This window comes from Kogia breviceps, chromosome 17, assembly GCF_026419965.1.
Source record: "Kogia breviceps isolate mKogBre1 chromosome 17, mKogBre1 haplotype 1, whole genome shotgun sequence".
Classification (NCBI taxonomy): Eukaryota; Metazoa; Chordata; class Mammalia; order Artiodactyla; family Physeteridae; genus Kogia; species Kogia breviceps.
Window position 1 is genome coordinate 64,279,381 of NC_081326.1, and position 20,302 is coordinate 64,299,682.

The 20,302-nt window shown below is 48.5% G+C and overlaps 1 long non-coding RNA gene across 1 annotated transcript in view; it reads right to left on the bottom strand.

The window, feature by feature from the left end:
* Positions 1-750: 750 nt before the first annotated feature.
* LOC136792857 (uncharacterized) overlaps positions 751-20,302 on the bottom strand; it is a 122,055-nt gene continuing 102,503 nt past the window's right edge. Inside the window, exon 9 of the long non-coding RNA XR_010837391.1 lies at positions 751-813. This is a non-coding gene — a long non-coding RNA (uncharacterized lncRNA). The remainder of the gene's footprint in view (positions 814-20,302) is intronic.

Genomic DNA, 20,302 nt, shown 5'->3' on the forward strand with positions numbered 1-20,302 from the left:
TGGAGAGGAGCATCCCCGTGATTGGAAACCTGCAGTGAGTCCCCGTCTTCTGCGGGAACAGTCTGAACTCCATAGCCCAGCGCTCAAGGCCTCTTTCAAGACGCAGCTCTGACACCTGCCCGCCCCCCGCTTCGGGCAGGGCAGCATCTCACGGCCCTGCACACTGCTCTCACCCCCAGACCTCTGTGTCATGTGCTCTCTCCCCAACCCCCCGCCCCTCAGTCCCTTCTCCTTCGCAACATCAGCATCCTTAAAGGCACAGCTCAGAGGTCACCTCCTCTGCGTGGCCTCCCCTCTCACCCACTGGAGAGTGAACTTGCTCCTTCCTCGTGCCGCCCTGGCCCTGCACATCCTACTTAGCAGCGTGGCCTCCGGTCTGAATTGAGACACCAGCTGCATCCTTTGCTGAGAAATCGTTTCCTCAAGTAGAACTAGAGACGACGATGGCCTCTCCCTAAAGCTCTGTGGGGAGGATCGAATATACAGCCAGCTTTACACAGTGCTTTGCACCCACGAATCACCCCATGGATGAGAATTCCTCATTATTATGAATATAGGACTGTTTTCCTCTGTTGTAATCACTTTCGTCATAAGCCTCACTCTTGCTAGACTCTGCCCTACTGGAGTGCAGTGGCCATGGTCTTATTCATCTGTATTAAAAAATGAAATTCAACTGAGTAAATGTGAAGATCTAACTGGCCTTACTCAAAGACTCATGAATCGGGCAGCACGCCATCCAGTAAACAAACAGGTACTCCAAGGCGTTGGACCAAATGAAAGGTTTTTATAGGCAGAAGGAGGGCCAGAAGGTATCTGCAAAGGAAAAGAAAAGATCATTTCAGGGCAGAACGTCTTCTTTTGGGAACATGGACCAGCAGGGGTCTTTGTCATGCAGACTGACTCTTCTTCTTCCTTTGTGGGAGGGATGGAGAAGGCCCCTGTGACAGATTACCTCATTGGTGCTGACCAGAAAATTCCAGACTGGCTGATTAAGATTACATTTTGGGGGAGGGTCAAAATTGCAATTAAGTCAGGTTTTATTTATTTTTAAAATTTTTATTTATTTATTTTTGGCTGCATTGGGTCTTCATTGCGGTACACAGGCTTCTTATTGCGGTGGCTTCTCTAGTTGCGGAGCACGGGCTCTAGAGCGCAGGCTCAGTAGTTGCCACACATGGGCTCAGTAGTTGTGGAGCACGGGCTTAGATGCTCTGCGGCATGTGGGATCTTCCTGGACCAGGGCTCGAACCCGTGTCCCCTGCATTGGCAGGCGGATTCTTAACCACTGTGCCACCAGGGAAGCCTTAAGTCATGTTTTAAATCCAGATTTGGTATCGTGAGGTTTAGCACAAGCAACCCCATTTTGGGCCTGCGGTTTTCTCTTTAATATCTCTAAACCCTCTGCTTCTAGCCCAGTGCCTGGCACTTAGTAGGTGTTCAATAAAGAGTATATTTTCAATGGTAGCGCACATGTATAATATCCAACATCTACTGAGTGCTTACTATCTGCTAAAATGAACTCATTTAATACAACAGTCCTATGTGATTGCTGTTTATCAGTATTCTCATTTAACACATGAGGAAACAAGGTATGGAGGGGAGAAATAACTTGTGCACGGTTACATGTCTGGAGAGTATTTACCGGAGCTGAGATGCAAACCTGGACAAATTCAAACCTTAATTGTTTCACCTCCTCTCACAGTACAACGTTTACAGCCCAGATTGGGTGTTCGGTGGTAAGTGCCTGGCACCTAGTAGGTGTTTCGTGAATGTTGAATAAGTGTTCGGAGCCTTTGTATGCTTTGATTGCCTGGACTAAAGCAGGCAAGTCACACAGATGGGCTACTAAAAAGAGTGAAAGTTTTTATTCGTTAAACTTATCTCTAGAGTATGTTTTTCTAGAGTTTCCAGTCCTGTTTGTCTTTTCCTGAGCTGGCCTGCTCTAGACTCAGCACTTGAATTTCCAGAGGGGAGAAGCAGCCTGCAGGCTCTGTCTTACCGCCATCTCACCACCAGAGTCCTGCAGGCTGCAGACCTCTTCCCTCCACCTAGAATATTCCTTCCTCCCTCTCTCCTGCACCTTCCCCACTGAACCCATGATCCATCTGGAAAGCTCTTCCTGTCTTTCAAGGTCCAAGTCATGCTGACTTTCTGGGAAATCTTTTCCAACTGCTGTCCCATTCCTTTGCTCGCCTACACTGAACACATGTCTAAACATTTATATACACACACGTGTGTATGCTCACGACAAAGCGGTGAGTGTCAAGACCTTTCATGCCAGGCTCCTGGCTTTCAGTCTGGCTCTGTCACCCTGTACAATCTCCCCACCTGAGCCTCACTTTCCCCATCTGTGAAATGGTGCTAATCACAGTACCTACTTCATAGGGTTTTGTGAGGATGCGCAGAGCACTTAGCCATGGGACACGAACATAGCAAGTGTGGCATCCATGCTCCTGTACTTTTATTCTTCTAGAATGAGCCCTTGTGTATCTTTGCATCGCCAGCGCTTGGCACACAGCAGGTGCTCAGTAAAGGAAAATGCAACTGGATTTCAACAACGTGAACATGTATCAAGGACCTACCAGATACCAAGGGCTAGATTTGCAATATATGTGGGGGGAACAGCTAAAGGTCAGGATGCCTGTGTATGGAGACTGCCAAATAAGAGATAGGATGATGCCAGCGTGGTACTTTCATCAGCTCCTCGATTCATTAAGGCATCTGTTGTGCCAGGCTCTGGGGAGACAGAGATGAATAAAATGCACTCCTGGTCCTTGAAGAGACCTGACTGGGTACGTAAAACTTACGACACAGGCAGATGACTGCTGTTCTAGAGGCATGAACAAGGTGGGCTCTGGGCTTAGGGGACAGAACCACTGGATTGACGATCAGTTTGTAAAGGAAGTGGGCAGGGGGGCTGGATGAGATGGGCTGGGCCTTTGCACGTGCCGGTCCTTTTGCCTGGGACATCTCTCCTTATCCTGCCTGCCTCAGATGACGTGTCCTCTCCTCAGGGGAGCCCCCTTGGAAAGCCCACCTCCTCATCACTCTATCATTACACCTTGTTCATTTCTTCTCAAGCACTAGCCATAGTCCTTAGTGAATTAAAGGCAGGGAAGGAAAGGGAACGTTATTTCTTGAACACCTACTATGTCCCAGACACTGGGCTCTTCAGCTGACAAACAATATTTCATTTTCCCGATGCTCCAGGGGTGTCCATATTATTTTCCTCATTTTGAAGACTACTAAAGAGACTCCAAGAGGGCAAATGCCTTTGCCCAGGGTCACTGGCCAGGAAGTGGTGGAACTGGACTTGGAATCCGGGGCCGGCTGTCTCCCCGCATCCACAGAGCTTTCATGGCACCGGGAGAGGCCAAGTAGGCAAGAAAGGAAATGGAATGATTCGTTTACTGCCCCAGGCATTTTCAGCAACAAGTAAGTGATTTCCCTAATTCCCAGTCTGCCGTTTAAGCAGAGGCTTGGCAGCTGGGCACCAGGCTGCAGAAAAACAGGTCTTCTCCCTAACTCAGCAGCACCACCTGCAGGATCTGAGTGAACCCTGCAAGAAAAGATCAGGAGCGAGAGGTGGGAGGGGATCCTGGAGAAGGGACCTAAGACATCGTTTAACGACCTTTGATCTTAAAAAGGAGCAAATTGAGGCAAAGACAGGAACTTACTCAAAGTCACAATGTTAGTGATGTCAGATGTGAAGCTGTATCTCTCCTGACTCCCAGTTCAGTACCCTCTTCCCTCCCACCCCTCACTTTCATTCTCATTCTCTGTTTCTCCTTTCTTTCTTTTTCTTTTTCTTTCCTTCTTTCCTTCTTTCTTTCTTTCTTTCTTTCTTTCTTTCTTTCTTTCTTTCTTTCTTTCTTTCTTTCTTTCTTTCTTTCTTTCTTTCTTTCTTTCTCTTTCTTTCTTTCTTTCTTTCTTTCTTTCTTTCTTTCTTTCTTTCTTTCTTTCTTTCTTTCTTTCTTTCTTTCTTTCTTTCTTTCTTTCTTTCTTTCCCCTTCCTTCCTTCCTTCCTTCCTTCCTTCCTTCCTTCCTTCCTTCCTTCCTTCCTTCCTTCCTTCCTTCCTTTCTTTCTTTCTTTCTTTCTTTCTTTCTTTCTCTCTCTCTCTCTCTCTCATTCAGTAAGCATTAACTGAGCACTCAATATGTCTTGGGCATATTCATTCTGGTGGGATATAAATATAGACAGTTAAAATGTGCCTTTTAGGATTAATGTTTAATTATGGATTAATTGCCATTAACAATGTACTTTATCATTACAACTAAGACTTACATTACTGTGTACCAGGCACTAGACTAAAGCATGATCTCAGTGGGTCCTCACAGATGAGGAGACTAAGGCTTAGAGAGGTTTACAAATGTGCCCAGCATGTCAGTAGTTGCGGAGCAGGGATTCAAACCCAGATCCTTCTGACCTCAGAGCCAGAAATCTTAATCACTCTGTTATATTTACTCTTTAAAGTATCCAAGGTTAGTTCAAGAAGAATCCATACTCTGATTAGGATGCTGCTGCTATTTAAAATAATTACTTATTTCCTGTCTAAGTGGGGTGCTGACTCTCTTCTCAAATTCATTGCTTCTGAAATCCCTAGGAGTTTATATTGACGTTCTACTCTGTAGCAGGCACTGTGCTAGGTGCTAGGGACACAGAGGTGATGACTGTAATTCAGCTAGAACCTTGTGGCCTTGTAGATGTCAGTCTTAAGACATAGCAATTGGCAAGACATTCTAATAGGAGCACGGCACAACTCCAGGGGGCGCCATTCACACCGCTGCTGATGGAGATGGCACCCCCTGAATTGGTCAGTGTGCTGCCTGTGTGACTGTATATGGTGGCCCTGACCCAGTGGGATGGGAATAAGGGACAGGGGCACGGGGGAGAGGGATGGGGATCGATCACTTCCGCCTTTGCAGGGTAGGGGAACTTCACGGCAGAGGGCACTGGAGTGTGAACGCCGCCAAAGCTGTACAGACTTGGATTTCCTGTTCTCTTCAACTGGGAAGTAGGGTTAAGTTTTGAGGAAATTTGTCTCTGCGTTTCAACCTGTAGAGCAGAAAGTGTATTTCAGTTTCCATTTTTGCATTAGCTCCCGAGTTGCATTTTGTTTTAAGTTCCTGGGAAATTTGCCCTCATTCTCATTTTTGAGTGGATGGGTAGTTTCTTTCTGGGTGGTTGGTTGCTTAAATCGGAGCTCACCGATTGCAGGGGGAGTGTCTAAAACAGGAAGATCAAGTATGGGCAACCTTGTAGCTGTTTAAGGAATTCTCTGCCCAAACCACAGGACAATGACCCCGCAGTGGCCCCAGAGAACGGGAGCCTTCATCTCACAGATAACAGCACCCCATCTCTCCACCTCTCCCCTCATTCTCCTCACCATCTAAGAGCACTGTGTGTGTGTGTGTGCAAATTTTACTTTATTTCACTTAGAGTAGAAAAACAAAAGGCAATTTTTTTCATTTTCCAAATATAAAAATGATTTCATAATAATGACTGTACTTTAAAATAATTAATTAATTAATTAATTTTTGGCTGCCTTGGGTCTTCGTTGCTGCGCGTGGCCTTTCTCTAGTTGCGGCGAGTGGGGGCTACTCTTTGTTGCGGTGCGCGGGCTTCTCATTGGGTGGCTTCTCCTGTTGCGGAGCACGGGCTCTAGGGGCGGGGCTTCAGTAGTTGTGGCTCGCGGGCTCTAGAGCGCAGGCTCAGTAGCCGTGGCGCACGGGCTTAGTTGCTCCGAGACAGGTGGGATTTTCCCGGACCAGGGCTGGAACCCATGTCCCCTGCATTGGCAGAATAATGACTATACTTGGAAGATGCTAATTCAGACCCCACTAGGGAGGACATGGTGACAATCACAGGATTTGGTTGGGTCAGTTACTAGAAGGGTGCCGAGGGTACAAAGGTGTTAAAAAAACAAACAAACAAAAAAAAGAACCTGCTTCCAGCCGTCCGGGATCTCTTACTCTGTGGCTGACCCTGCTGACCACTGGGAAAGTCTGGCAGTGATGAAGGAGGAGTGATGAAGGCAGGAAGATCCCCACCCCCAGGACCCCTTTAATGGCGGAGCAAGGAGATGGGGGGAGAGGCTCTCTTCTGTTCTGCCCCCGGGAGAAAGATGCTCATCAGCCTCCTGATTTCACATTAATTCGGAGAAGGAAGGTTCCCTTCTTCCCGTGTGGGGGGCTAAACAGCCAGCCTGGGACCACGGTCAGCCGAGATAGCCTCGTTTCTATGGGAAAATGAGTTCTCAGGTCGGAACAATCATCTTTGAAATCAACTATTGGAATGCATCGCTTTGCTAAGCCGGAGCGCCTCTCCTAGTCATCGCGGTAAGGTTGATGCTGTGAAAAAAGCTACGAACTAGGAATTCAGATGCCTGGGTTTTGGGCTGCCCGTAGCCAGCCGATTCTGGGCAAGTCACGTCATTTTCCTCTTTGAGGCCTCGCCTGTGGGATGAGGGATTGGGCCAGATGAATTCCCATGCTCTTTTGGAGTCTGAGTCTTTGGGACTTCTGAGTCTCTTTGTTATGTTACTTTCATTTCTAGCATATTATTGCATTTCTGGCTAAATAGACTGCTTCTTTGGCCCAGGGCTTGTTGGCTTCAGTTCCATTTGTCATTCCTGGGTCAGCTGGTTTCTAGCTGGGTCCGGCCAATGGGAGGCACTGGACAATTATTGAAGGGCATCGAGAAGGGCGAAACCAGGGTATTCCCTCCCCCCACCCCCCCGCTGCCTTCAGAAGTATCTGGCAGAGGTTGCATTTCTTCCTTGCCTCTCGCTCCCACTATGGTTCCAGCTTCTTATAGGGTGACCCCAGGCCTTAGGTTGTTATGGTCCCGCCTCCTTCCTCTATCCCTCCAGCTAAGGGATTTCCTGCTATTATTATTATTTTTTATTTATTTTTGGCTGTATTGGGTTTTTGTTGCTGCGCGCGAGCTTTCTCTAGTTGCGAGCGGGGGCTACTCTTTGTTGCGGTGGGCGGGCTTCTCGTTGTGGTGGCTTCTCTTGTCGCGGAGCACGGGCTCTAGGCACGCGGGCTTCAGTAGTTGTGGCTCGCAGGCTCTAGAGCGCAGGCTCAGTAGTCGTGGCGCACGGGCTTAATTGCGCCGCGGCATGTGGGATCTTCCCGGACCAGGGCTTGAACCCGTGTCCCCTGCATTGGCAGGCGGATTCTTAACCACTGCGCCACCAGGGAAGCCCTTCTTGCTATTACTAATCTCTGGGTCATCCCCATTATATTCTGGTGGGCTTTCCAGCCCTTCCATCACCTGTGGAACCCACTTCCTATATTAATTTCTCCCGGTTCCAAATACTTAGAGTGGTTTCTAGTCACTTGGTTGGACTTTGACTGAGCCTTTCAAAGTTTTGTTGGCTTTACCTTGTAACAGCCAGCAATAAAGATGATGATGATAATGTGATGATTATAACCCCTTACTTGGGATATAACCTCACATATTACAAAGCTTTCACCCGGGTTCTGTAATCTGAGTCTCACAGTAACAGTGTGATGTAAGAAAGGCATTTATCATGAAGTCTGCTTTACAGAAGAGGAAATGATCTCACAGAGCTCAGACAGCTGGGGAGTCTTGATAGAGCTGGAAGCAGAACCCGAGGCTTTTGATTTCTCATCTAGCTTTCTGTCCCTCTCTCTTTCATCATTATCTCACTCACCCCACTGGAATGGTGACTTAATGTTGGTCTTTTAGGATGCTGTTTTCTAAAGCGTGGGGCACAAACCATCAGTTGAGGGTGTATTCATTATCTCTTGCTGTGTAACAAATGACCCCTACACTTCATGGTTTAAAACAGCATCATTTATTATTTTGGAAATGGTCCATGCATGCACTGATGCTTTCTCCATCCCACATCATCTGGGTTGATTGTTCTTGGAGCTGGACCAAGAGTGGGTTCAGCTTTGAGGAAGGGGAAGGCTTTGAGATTGTACTTTCCAACAGTTTGAGATGGGGCCCGGCTGTGGTGTGGTGACGAGCTGGCTGACGTGCAGCCCTGAATACACGGGCTTCTGCCCTCGGCAGACCCGGCCCCCAAAGCAGCCTGTCACCAAGGGACGGGCCAAGTGGAGGAAGCATAAACTTATTTCTATTCAACTCATTAAATAGGAAAGACCCCTGTATCTTTCTCTCCATCCATATTCTTCACCTCTGTACTGTAGGGACTTATAATACCATTAGGAAGAAAATGATTTTATATTCCTAAGTCCTCAGGGATCAAAGATTGGGGGAAGGGTCAGGCTCACCATACCCATCACGTCCATCACTTTGTCACTGTCAATAAATATTTATATTTACCCATGCTCACCTTGTGCTAGTCTCTTCCTCCCGGCCAAGGCTCTCACCTCAGTTATTTCTGGAAGTCCCAGGGGATGGCTCATGTGTCCATGTGAACTCCGTCCTTCTGGCTCCCATGTAGTGTTTACTCTTACCTTTGTCGTCTCCAGCTTTCTACTCTGATGTCTATAGCCAAGTTTTGGTGGCTCTTGCCAAGGCTGGTGTGACTGGTATCTGTATCAGGGCTACTGTCTCCATCCAGCATCTCACTCTGTTCCCCGACAACCTGAGGAGAATGCCTGTCTCTGTTTGCATCTTGTCTGCAAGACAAGGCCACCTTGCCTCTTAGTAGACAAGGAGATTTTAATGGAATAATTCTAATTTTTGTTTGCTTCGGTTTCAACCTCTCTGCTCACAGGTTCTGGGTCAAGCTCCAAGATGTAAAGAGGCTACTGAGAAATTTCTGAGCCATTGCACTCAAGCTGTCCCTTTGTTTTCTGCATTGCCCCATTTATCCCCTTGGAACAGTGCCCCAACACTCTTCTTTTAGGATGATGTTTACTAAGGTATTGGGCACAAACCACTGGTGAGGGGTGTGTTAGTTATCTATTGCTGTGTAACAAATTATTCCAATACTTAGTGGCTTCAAACAGCATCATTTAGTATCTCCCAGCTTTTCTGGGTCAGGAATCCAAGAGAGGCTTAACTGGGTCCTCTGGCTCTGGGACTGTCACGTGGCTGAACTCTTCTCAAGGCTTGACTGGGAAGGTTCTGCTTTCTAGTTCGCTCCTATGGTTGTTGGAAGGATTTAGTTTCTTGCACTGAGGGCCTCAGTTCCTCAGGAGCTGTTGGCTGGAGGCCCTCCTTGGTTCCTTGCCATGTGGATCCCTCCACAGAGCATCACACAACACAGCACTGGCTTCATCAAAATGAACAAGTGAGAGGAAGAGAGACTGCAAACGAGACAGGAGTCACAGTCTCTTGCAATCTTGTCTTGGAATTGGCATCCCATCACTTTTTTTTCTATTAGTTAGAAACAAGTAACTAGGTTCAGCCCACAATCAGGAGGGGATTATAGAAGGGTTGAATAACAGGAGATGAGAAGTAAACGAGCATGATAGATGAGCCCACGTGGCAAGGAGCTGTGGGTACCTCTTGGATCTGAGGAGAGCCTCTAGCTGGCAGCCGGCACGCAGCCAGGACCCTCAGTGAGACAGCCACCGGAAATGAATTCTGCCAACAACCTGCATGAACTTGGAAGTTGGTTCTTTCCCAGTGGAGGAGTCTCCAGATGAGAATGCATTCCAACGGACACCTGGATTGTAGCCTGGTGGACCCTAAGCAGAGAACCCAGTTAAGCAATGCCTGAATTCCTGACTGTGAGGAAATAAATATGTGCTGTTTTTAGCCTCTAAGTTTGTGGTAACATGTTGCACAGCAATAGAAAAAAGCTAATTCACCTCCTCTAAGACACATGTGAAAATCTAGAAAACATTTCAGGGCACAGCAAATTTGGCTATAATTTTGTTTAACAGTTGTCATTAGGTTCCAAATATTTTTGAAATCTTCAGAAGGACAAAACCCTCAAATACAATTTTAACAAGTCTTGGTGGAAAAATCAGTCTGTCAAGAGACAACTTAGCCACATCTGCAGAGCTGAGTAAAGGGTACTTATTTGATACAGATGAGGAATGCAACTAGGAGGAGGAGGACATTCTTTGAATAAGTCATTGAGAAGATGTCTTTCCTCAGCTAAGAGAAGATTTCTGAAGATTGTGCAGGAAGAAGATGAGAGGGTACACTGATTTTTTTTCCTTTTAAGTCTGTGATCTGGAAATAAAAGAGAATGGCACGAAGTTGACACTGAGTGGGCCATAAAGCAGCTGTCTCTTGGCCTTGGAGAGTCTCATTTATTTCCGAGAGCTCAGCACTGGCTGGTCACAGGCTTTGGAAGGACTCACATCATATGCGTGGCTGGGGCTGGTATGACTAGTGAGCAAGGTCCTGACCTTGAGTTAACTGGTGGTCGGCATTAGAGGAGTCTGTTGAGACAGAGACATTGTAACCAGGGCTTTTATTCATTTTAGACTTGCTCCATATCATATTTCAGTGCCAGTGTCTGCCTAATTTAATATTAATCGTTAAATGATTTGTGCACTTTTAGTATAACAGCTATTTTTCATTGAAGAATCTGTCTTAGTTTGGGTGCTCCCCAAAGCAGACCCCAGGCAGAGGTTTGTGTGCCAGCAATCAATACGGAGGTGATCTGAGGAAGCTTCATTAGGGGAGTAAGGCAATCATCCAGGGAAGGGCGGAAGCCAGTGAAGGTGCACGAATGAGTCAGTTGTCACTGTGGACTCCTGGGATTCAGTTGTACTAGGGACCCTTTAAGAGGCAGTATTGGCTGATCTTGAAATCGCTGCACTGAGGGATGAGGTAACTGGGGTATTTATCTACTAATTCTTGTCCTGTATTAGTTGAGGGTCACTCATGGAAGCATTATCTCCCTGGCCTGCCCTGAGAGAGGGGGGTGCACTCCTGTGGCCAAGAAAGAGCTCAGACCAAGAGAGGTAGGGGTTTGGAGTAAGAAGGCAGAGGAGTGCATGGGAACTGTCACCAAACAGCAGGTGACCTGCGGGATGAGCTGATGGGATGAGGGTAGGACGTTGGCGTGTATGAAGTACAACAGTAATATCCAAAAAGAATGGGAGCCTATAATAGGACATGCCTTTTCAAGCATATTGAGTAACCGGGCTTATTTGGAGAGTCAGCCTTCCAGGTCAGGAAACACTATAAAGCTGACTCAAGCCAAGACGCTATTGCAGTTAGGGACCACAGCTGTACATGCCACCTTGTCTCAGAAGCCCAGCCTCTGGCCTCTCTTTGTTAGCTGCCTTTAACTTGTTGGACCCTGGACCTGTGGATGACCAGGTGGCAGTGACAAGACAAGGGAAGTGCAAGGCAGAACCCCAGAAAGAATTTTGAGGCCATGACAAGCCAGACGCATCTCTGTGACTCTTAGAGCATTCTTGCTATAACAGGTATCCTTTGCATTAAGAGTAATGAATCATCTCTTGTTTAAAACATGGCAAGTAGCTGAGATGATTAAGAGTAAAAGTGAACTTCCTTGTCCCGGAAGGGAAGGAATTGGTCAAACACTAAGATTTGAACTTAATTCCTTAATAGCCAGACTATGAGAATGGAGAATTACTTTTCAAACTCAGATCACTCATGTGAGTAATGCTATTAATAATTGCTAACGTTTATCGAATGGTTACCACATGCTGGGCTTTCTGCTATGCTTTTTATGTGCCTGACCTCACCGACTCCTCACAATAACCCAGTTAGAGAGGTATCCTGTATATCTCCATATATGCAGGAAGTGGGACTTAGGTTAGGTAACTTGCCTAGGGCACGAACTGGGATCTGAAGTCAGGTATGACTTTATGAACTTGAGAAGTTCTGTAAGATGACCGCTAAGATTGAGTATGCCCTCTAAAACGGTTTGCGTATAGGTGGACCAAGGAGTAACTGGGTTGTTATTGTTAGATTGGGGGCCTGGGTTTCATAAACTGCTAATGTGAGAAGACCATCAAGACATCTCGATGTTGCCAAGGGCAGACGCCAAGTCGCCGTGTATTCATGGAAGTGTCCATGGGTGCTAAATGGTTGGAATAGACCCTGTGAACCACTCCCTGCCCTAACACCCCAAATGTGGGTCCAGACTTCCCAGGAGCAGTCCAGCCTCCGTGGGGTGGGAGGCTCTGGAGTAATGATGTCCTGGGAATTGGGTGACTGTGATGCTTATTTGGGGTTCCACCCTTTGCTGGCTGTTTGACTTCAGGCAAGGGACTTAGTCACCAGGGAAACTACTTTTCTCATCTGTAAAATGAGGATTATGAGACCTGACTCTTGCCTTCCTCACAGGGAGGGCAGGAAGCTTCCTGACATCACCTCACCAGAGTCTTTTGATCTGCTTGAAAGCTTCCTCCTTAATTGCCCAGCCAGGCACTGGAGCAGCTGGGTGAAAGTTTTATGACCCGAGATTCCCACAGCCCATTATCCACAATGCTCCCAGAAGCCCTTTGAGGTTTTCAATGAGAGATTTGGCTGGCGAAGGTTCTGCCAGGCCATCAGCAGAGACTTCTCAGCGCCTTAGTCATGTAATAGGCGGTTTCCCAGGGAAGCTCTTGCCAAGGCTTCCATTTATTCACGTAGTATTTCTTCAGAGCTCCGATGCACACATGGCAGTTTCTCCCCCCTCCCAAGGCTGGTCCGCAGCGGTCATCTCTGGTGTCGTGGAATCCTGCCAACTCTCAAGGACAACTCTTGGCCAGTTTAGCCAGAGCCTGGATGTGCTCTGTGCCTTCTGGTTCCAGTTCTAAAAAGGCTTCTTCAAGAGAGTAGTCTGTCCACCTCCTCACTTCTTGTCTGGACCATCACAAAAGCCTCCGAAAGACGCTCCCTGCCTCCAGCCCTGCTCTCTCTGTGTCTGCCACACTACATCCCGACGCACAGGATGTATTGCTTCCCTCCTCGAAACCCATCAATCCTTCCCCATTGGCCACATGGTAAAAATGGAACAAATTCACCTGGCACTGAGAGCCCTGCTCTAACTCGAAAGCTGGCTCCCCGTTTCCTTTCTTTCCCCATTTCTCCTCCCTTTCTATGGTCAGTTCATTGATTAAGTTTGCCATTCTACTTTATTCCCTTACCACCTCCTATGTGCCAGGAGCTGCATTACGCTCTGGGTTTGCCATTCTACTTTATTCCCTTACCACCTCCTATGTGCCAGGAGCTGCATTACGCTCTGGGGAACAAAATGAGAGCCCTGTTCTCATGGGGCTCACGGCCTCCTGGGAGAGACAGACACGTACACTGGTGAGTGCCGGCCGTGCAGTTGGGTAAGTGCCCATAACATGGGAAATGGAGGGTGAGCTGGAGGGAGCCCCTCGGAGGGAAGCCTGATCTTCCTGGGGTGAGGGTACGATATCTAGCACTCACGATGATTTAGGATGCAGACTGACAGTCAGATGTGGACGGTGGGAGGGGAAAGCGTGTCCCATCCAGAGTGACTTTGGTGTGAAAGAGGGTGCGGGAAGTCGGGGAGACTGACACAACTACGGCAGTTCACGGCTTGGGAAGGAACCCAGTTTCTGAAGGTCCTGGTGGGCCTTGCCTGGACCTTTTCCTGGAAGAAAAGGAACCGGAAGCAGGGTGTGGTCTCCGTCCTCCTTACTGCGCAGCCTGGAAGGTACTCTCAGACCCTCAGGCCTTCACCAGGGCTAGTCTTTCTCCCTCACGGCCCCTCCCTCCTTTCCCCACCTCTCCCTGTTCTCCTCCTGCTGTGGTTCTACCCATCTTTCAGGGGTCCCTTCAAATGCCGTCTGGATCTGGGATCGGCATTCATTGCTCCTTCCCCTGGACACTTAAGAGTCCATTGCCGGTATGTTACTGTTTATTGTATTCCACCTTCTACTTTATGTCAGTTGCACCTGTTTTTCTCCCTCACGGGACTGAAAGTTCCTTAAAGGGCATATTAACCTTGGAATATTTACTTCTGCATTTCCCACAGCACTTGGCATACAATGCTTTGAGCCAGGCTTTTCTCAAGCTCCACTTCCTCTGCTTATGAGCAATGTGATCTTGGACAAGTTACTTTGTCCCTGAGACCTCGAGTTGTCTCATCTCTACAATGGGGATCCTGATTTTTATTGCACAAGATGATTGTGAGGATTACCTGGTTAGCACTCAATAAACATTGCCCTCCTCGCTGCTCTAGTTCTCTAGCTCACAAAGATTGCTGCAGCATCTTGGGAAAGCATCCCTGAGGGAGGGGTACCTCACTTTCCAGGTGGGTCCAGAGGAAGTGTCTGGAGCCCAGGTGAGAGTCCATCTGCACTGGTTTGCTGACTACCTGGGCAGAAAGGCAGGATATCAGCATCATTGGTGGAGCCTTGGTTATCAGTGGCAGTGGACACCACCCAATTCTAATCTGATTTTTTTTTTTTAACACCTTCCATGGAACACTCATCCTTAATGTAAACAAAAAGAAAATGCTGGAAAGGAATCGCAAAACAAATTAAATCATGTGCGTTTCCTTGTCTAGGATTATGCCCTAAACCAAGGTAGGCTCCCGGGGAGAGGAGGAACAGCGGCCTGCCTATGAGTCTTTCCCTTTTCTACCTGGTCGCTACTCAGCCTGTGTGCAGAATCTGTACTCTGAGACGACAAGGGCCGTTGTCAGGGCCGTGGTCGCCCTTGACGTCACCAGCAGCCGCAGGTTGCTCCTCCTTCCCTCATCACTGCCATTTGGTGGGCGGTGGGGGGGGCAGGGCAGAGCCCCATCTCCTATGCCGTTCTCTGGAGCCCTCATCTGCATACATAGTCTCATAAGTCCCAGTCCTGCGTTTGTACAAACTTGATTCTCACTGCAACCCTGCGAGGCAGGTTGAACAACTGCCATTATCTTAATCAGTGAGGAATCCAGTTGCAGAGAAGTCAGGTGACTTGCCCAAGTCCTGGCACGAGCGAGAGGGGGCGTGCAGGGCTGGGGCTGAGCCTCAGGTGGTTTGAGCCTGAAGAGGGTGGTTTGAAAGTGAGGACAGCCTTGTTTCTGGGCAGCCAGCCCTGGTTCCTCCTGATATAATGGTGTCTGAGGAATTTTTTTAAAGCACCAGTGAAAGCCAATTCCTTTTTCTACCTGCTTTTGGTACTTGGAATTCCCACTGTGTGCCTGGGACATCGAAGTGTTGGCTGCCTGAATAAAGATTGAAGGAGCACATGAAGAATTAAAAGAAGATAAGAGTTTGCCCTGGGGTTTATGGGGCTGGTGTGGTTTCTGGAATATTCCACAGATGCTCTTAACCTTCCTGCCTTGGCTCATAGACGTGTAAAATCCCATCAACATATTCAACCTCGTTGAAAGTACTAGAGACAGATCTTCCCTCTCTCTGTTGCTTTACTCATGTTTCCTCATGGGAAGAACAGCTGTGTTGTCGTATTGGGGATACTGGGAAAGACTGGTGTTCACTGAGTCACGTGTGTCTGTGGAGGAGGTTTTCACATCCCTTTCTCCTTCTGGACCGGCTTGGGTTCTGACATAGTTCCTTGCACTTTTGCTCTTCATGCTTTAAACTACCTTCCCTCTCCCTGCAGCTGTTTTAGGAAAAGTTTTGGCCAAAGAACAGAGATGATTCCTTTCATTTTTTGCCAGCCTCTTAATGAATTTAAAAAAATTCTATTCAATCAGGTAGCATGTGCAAGCTTTAGAATTCCAAGAGACACAGAGCAGCAAATGGATTTTTCAACAAGACCTTTTCCGTTTTCTACTCAAGATAATATTGAGATATAATCGTGTGCCACCTGCACTGCCTTCTCGGCTGTCTGCTGGAGAGAGTGCCTTCCTTGACCCGTGAGTGCTATGTGGGTGGGCTCCTTTTGGTGGGCTGTAGGAGGTGCTGGGGCCTTGGTTCTCAAACCCAGCTGTACATCATAGTAACCCTGACCACGTGAATCAGAATTCCCTGGAGGTGGGCCCAGGCATTGGGATTTTTTTTTAAAAAAACTCCCCTTATCTAGACTGTGGATCCAGATGGCATCTCCATATTCTAACATGCGATGTGAACCACTGCTCCAAGGCAGTCTCCGTTTCTAAAGAGAGAAATACATCTTTACATTTAAATAAAGTGAATTTTTTTCATTTCTACAGACAGTTCCTTCTATCTATTATCTAGTGGGAATAAGCACCCAGTGGGAGAAGCACCCTAGTACCTAGGGAGAGAAGTACTTAGTACCTTGAGAGAGAAGTACCTAGTACCTAGTGAGAGAAGCACCCTAGTACCTGGTGGGAGAAGAAGGGATGAGAAATGGTACTTTCAGCTCCAGCACCTCCTAAAAGCCTGGAGTCTATACACCTTCATCATTTAATCCTCACACCAGTCCTTAAAGGAGGTGTCACAGGGCTTCCCTGGTGGCGCAGTGGTTGAGAGTCCGCCTGCCGATGCAGGGGACGCGGGTTCGTGCCCCGGTCTGGGAGGATCCCACATGCTGCGGAGCGGCTGGGCCCGTGAGCCATGGCCGCTGCGCCTGCGCGTCCAGAGCCTGTGCTCCGCAACGGGAGAGGCCACAACAGTGAGAGGCCCGCGTACCGCAAAAAAAAAAAAAAAAAAAGAAAAAGGAGGTGTCACCATTCAAATGGAATTCAAGTGAAGAGACTGTAGCTCAGAGAAATTTAGGGACATGCCTAAGTTTCTTACATGGTAGGTAAGGGTAGAACTAGGATTTGAATGCAGGCCTGCTTGGCCCCAAAGCCCGGTTCCCTTGCTCCCTACCTGTGGGTCGCACCCTGTGGCCCCTTCAGCCCTCTTACAGACCCTATGCTGGCAGTTTAGACCCACCCCTTCTCCGAGGCCTCTGGATGACAGGATCTGTTATAATCGTACCCTCCAGATTGCCCGGGGAACCCCTGTGGCCAAGGGTCCTTTCCTCTTAACCCAAAGGACCACCCAACATTCCTAAAATTCTCCAAAGTCAGCCTACATATTAATCCCCCAGCCTGTCCCTCACATTTGTTTTATCAGATCGGTATCCTGATTTTCAGCTTGGAAAAAACAGTCCCCATAACTACGGCTCCAACTGGACTCCTTTCTCAGAATCCCTGCAAGAACCTGGGACTGTTGTGTGTAAGAAACAAAGACCTGTGGACACTTTGCAACACTTTCTAACTCTTCCTCCCAGTTTGTCCTGTTTCCTTCAGCTGGGGGATAGCTGTCGAGAGGCTGGCAGGGCAGCCTAGGAGGAAATGGAACAGAGCCTTTGGGTCTCCATTAAAAGCCTGTTTTACAAAACCTGTACAAGAAGATGGGTTTCACAGAGGCAACGATGATAGATGCTTAGGGTTTTGATTCATCGGAAACTCCATATATACCAAAAATAAGATCTGACCTCCCTCCCCCCACGCACACCCGATGTGACCTGAGGGTGTATGTATTCCTGTAAGTGGTCCCATTCTGTTGAAAGTCAGGCCCGGGCTTCCCTGGTGGCGCAGTGGTTGAGAATCCGCCTGCCGATGCAGGGGACACGGGTTCGTGCCCCGGTCCGGGAAGATCCCACGTGCCGCAGAGCGGCTGGGCCCGTGAGCCATGGCCGCTGAGCCTGCGCGTCCGGAGCCTGTGCTCCGCAAAGGGAGAGGCCACGGCAGTGAGAGGCCCGTGTACCACCCAAGAAAGTCAGGCCCATCTGGAGGGTCATCATCAATTCTGGGCATTGGCTTAGAGAAGAGCATGCACAGATTGGAAAGTATTTAGAGATGGCTACTGGCACAGTAGAAGGATTTGAGATGGTATAGGAAAATGAAAAGAAATAAAACTAAGAAAGTTTGTGTAACTTGGAGTGGGCTTGGGAAAAAAACCAGTAGATATATTCTTTATGGCCTCAAGGGCTGTACCCTGTGTGTCAGGCTAGGCCAGGTCATGCTGCAGCAACAAAATAAGCCACAAAGATCACAGTAGCTTAATGCAATCATGGTTCATCTCTCGCTCTGCTAAAGCACAACACAGATTGTGAGTTCTCTTGAATTTTGTAAATGGCAGTGAGTGACACCTTCTGGAATATACAGCCTATGGGGCAGCTGCTGCTGGGGAAGAGAGAGACGGAAGAGGAATATCGGCTTCAAGAAACCTCAGCCTAGAGGTGACCAAGTTATGTTACCAGTGAAGCCAAACATAGTTACTATCTGGCATGTTGGAGACAGAGTTCGCTGACCCTGACCTAGAGAACCAGCTGGGTTCTGAAGTCTTTCCCTTTTCTTCATTGAACATTACTTCTGTTTTAAATGTTTTACAAATATAAGGTCATTGGACCTTTAGAATAACCCCATGAGGTGGATATTATTATCTCCATTTTTCAGATCAGAAGATGGATATCTCACGACCTTCAGTGAGTTGTCTGAGGTCACATAATTAGGATGTGGTCGATCTAGGATTCTAATCTGGACATTGGAGGTTCCGGAATCTCTTCTCTAACCACTACACTACACAGGTCACACACACTTACTACAAAAACACGAGCTTGAGGTGCCCGGGGGCGGTGAGAGCTTGGAATCCATGGAGGTGATCAGCTCACAGGGAAGCAGAGCTGGAAAAGGGCTCAGAGAAACCACTGCCTCCTCCTTTATCAGGAGACGGCTAGGCTTCTGGGGAAACTGAGGCCCATGAGGGGAAGTGACGTCCAACTTTCCCAGCACCATCTTGGTGCTCCAGCAGCTTAAAGGCTAGTGAGGGGTGACTGGACCAATTCTCTTTAAAATGACAACCACGAAAATTTTTTTATTATGGAAACTTAAAACATATCCCAAAGTAGAAAGAATGGTTTCATGGACCCAATGCAGCCTTCACTCAGTTGAACAGTTATCAATATTTTCCCAGTCTCATTTCATTTCTTCTATCACCTCCCAGTGATTTTAGAGTAGGGAAGAGAATTTTAAAAATAAATCCCAGAACCCTCTCATTTTACACATAAACACCCCAGGGTCCAAATTCATTCTGTTGGAGGATTTGGAGGAGAAAATGAGGCCTAGACCAGCCCTCTGGGGGAAGGGCGCTGCCGTTTTCTGCAACAGTCAAAGGAAGATTTGTACACATCCGTCCATCCCTGGACCTTGATTCCGGGCTGTGAGCCCCCCTCCCCTGTGAGTAATGTCGGGGCCTGCCGGACTCAGGCAGCTCCCGGTGGAAAGAAGCACTTGGTGAATGCTGTCTGTAACTAGGACAAGAAAAAAACATGTGCTGAGTGGATCCCTTATGCACAATCATCCTCCCTTTCCGAATGAGCCTCCTTCCCTCTGTGGGGCTCTGAGCCCTGCCAGATGGGTGTCGATGTCAGCTGAGTCACCCGGGTCATTCCTATTATCTCATTTACCCGTGTTTGTCATTTTCAAGCAGCATGACTCATCCGGCCCAGAGGAAAATGCAGAGCCTGGAGAGGTAAGTCTTTCATCGAACCCTCACAGCCACTCCTTTGGAAGCGATAGCCTTTCCCTCTGAACTCTCATCTGAGCACGCAAAAGAAGGGGCGAGGGCTTCCCTGGTGGCGCAGTGGTTGAGAGTCCGCCTGCCGATGCAGGGGACATGGGTTCGTGCCCCGGTCCGGGAAGATCCCACGTGCCGCGGAGCAGCTGGGCCTGTGAGCCATGGCTGCTGAGCCTGCGCGTCCGGACCCTGTGCTCCACAACGGGAGAGACCCCAACGGTGAGAGGCCCGCGTACCGCAAAAAAAAAAAAAAAAAAAAAGAAGGGGCGAGAAAGGCCGAGGGGCTTTTGAACCTTTCAGAAGGGTCACTGGTCAGGGTGACAGGCTCTGGACTAGGTCTAGATAGACCTGTGGAATTCTGGAAAATCTTGATCCCACGCTCCAACCTGCCTGCTGGGTCTTCCCAGAGGGTGTGTTGTTCTTGGATTGGGCCCTTCAGTAGCCGAGGAGAGAAAGCTCTCTATCCAGCGCCCAAAGAAGCATCGTCCTCTGGAGGCGGCCAAGGCGAGAATGAGGAGGAGGCCCCGTGGAGCATGCCCCGTCTTGGCCCCTTCCTGGGCTCGATGACATCCACCCCTGCACACTGTTGGCCTCCCGGGCTGGGCATGGGCGCCGTGCTTGGTTCCCCATGCATTCCTGCTTGGAGGAGAGGAGAGGAGTCCTTTTACATCGTCTCTGGCCCACGGCAGACATTGGGCCTCCGGCTTCTAGGCAGCCTCCCACCTCCCCACCACCCGGGACTTTGTTCTTTACACAGCAGTTGGAGTGATTCTTGCAGGTGGATCGTAACACTCCCCTGTGTAAAAGTCTGCAGGGGCTTCCCTGGCACGGAAAATAAAATTCATATCATCACCAAGACCTACAGTCTTGGTATCCAAAGTGTGGTCCACCAGCCTCGGGGGTGGGGGGGAGGAGGCCTGGTTAGCAATGCAGAACCTCAGGACCCACTCCAGACTTGCTGAGCCTCTACGAC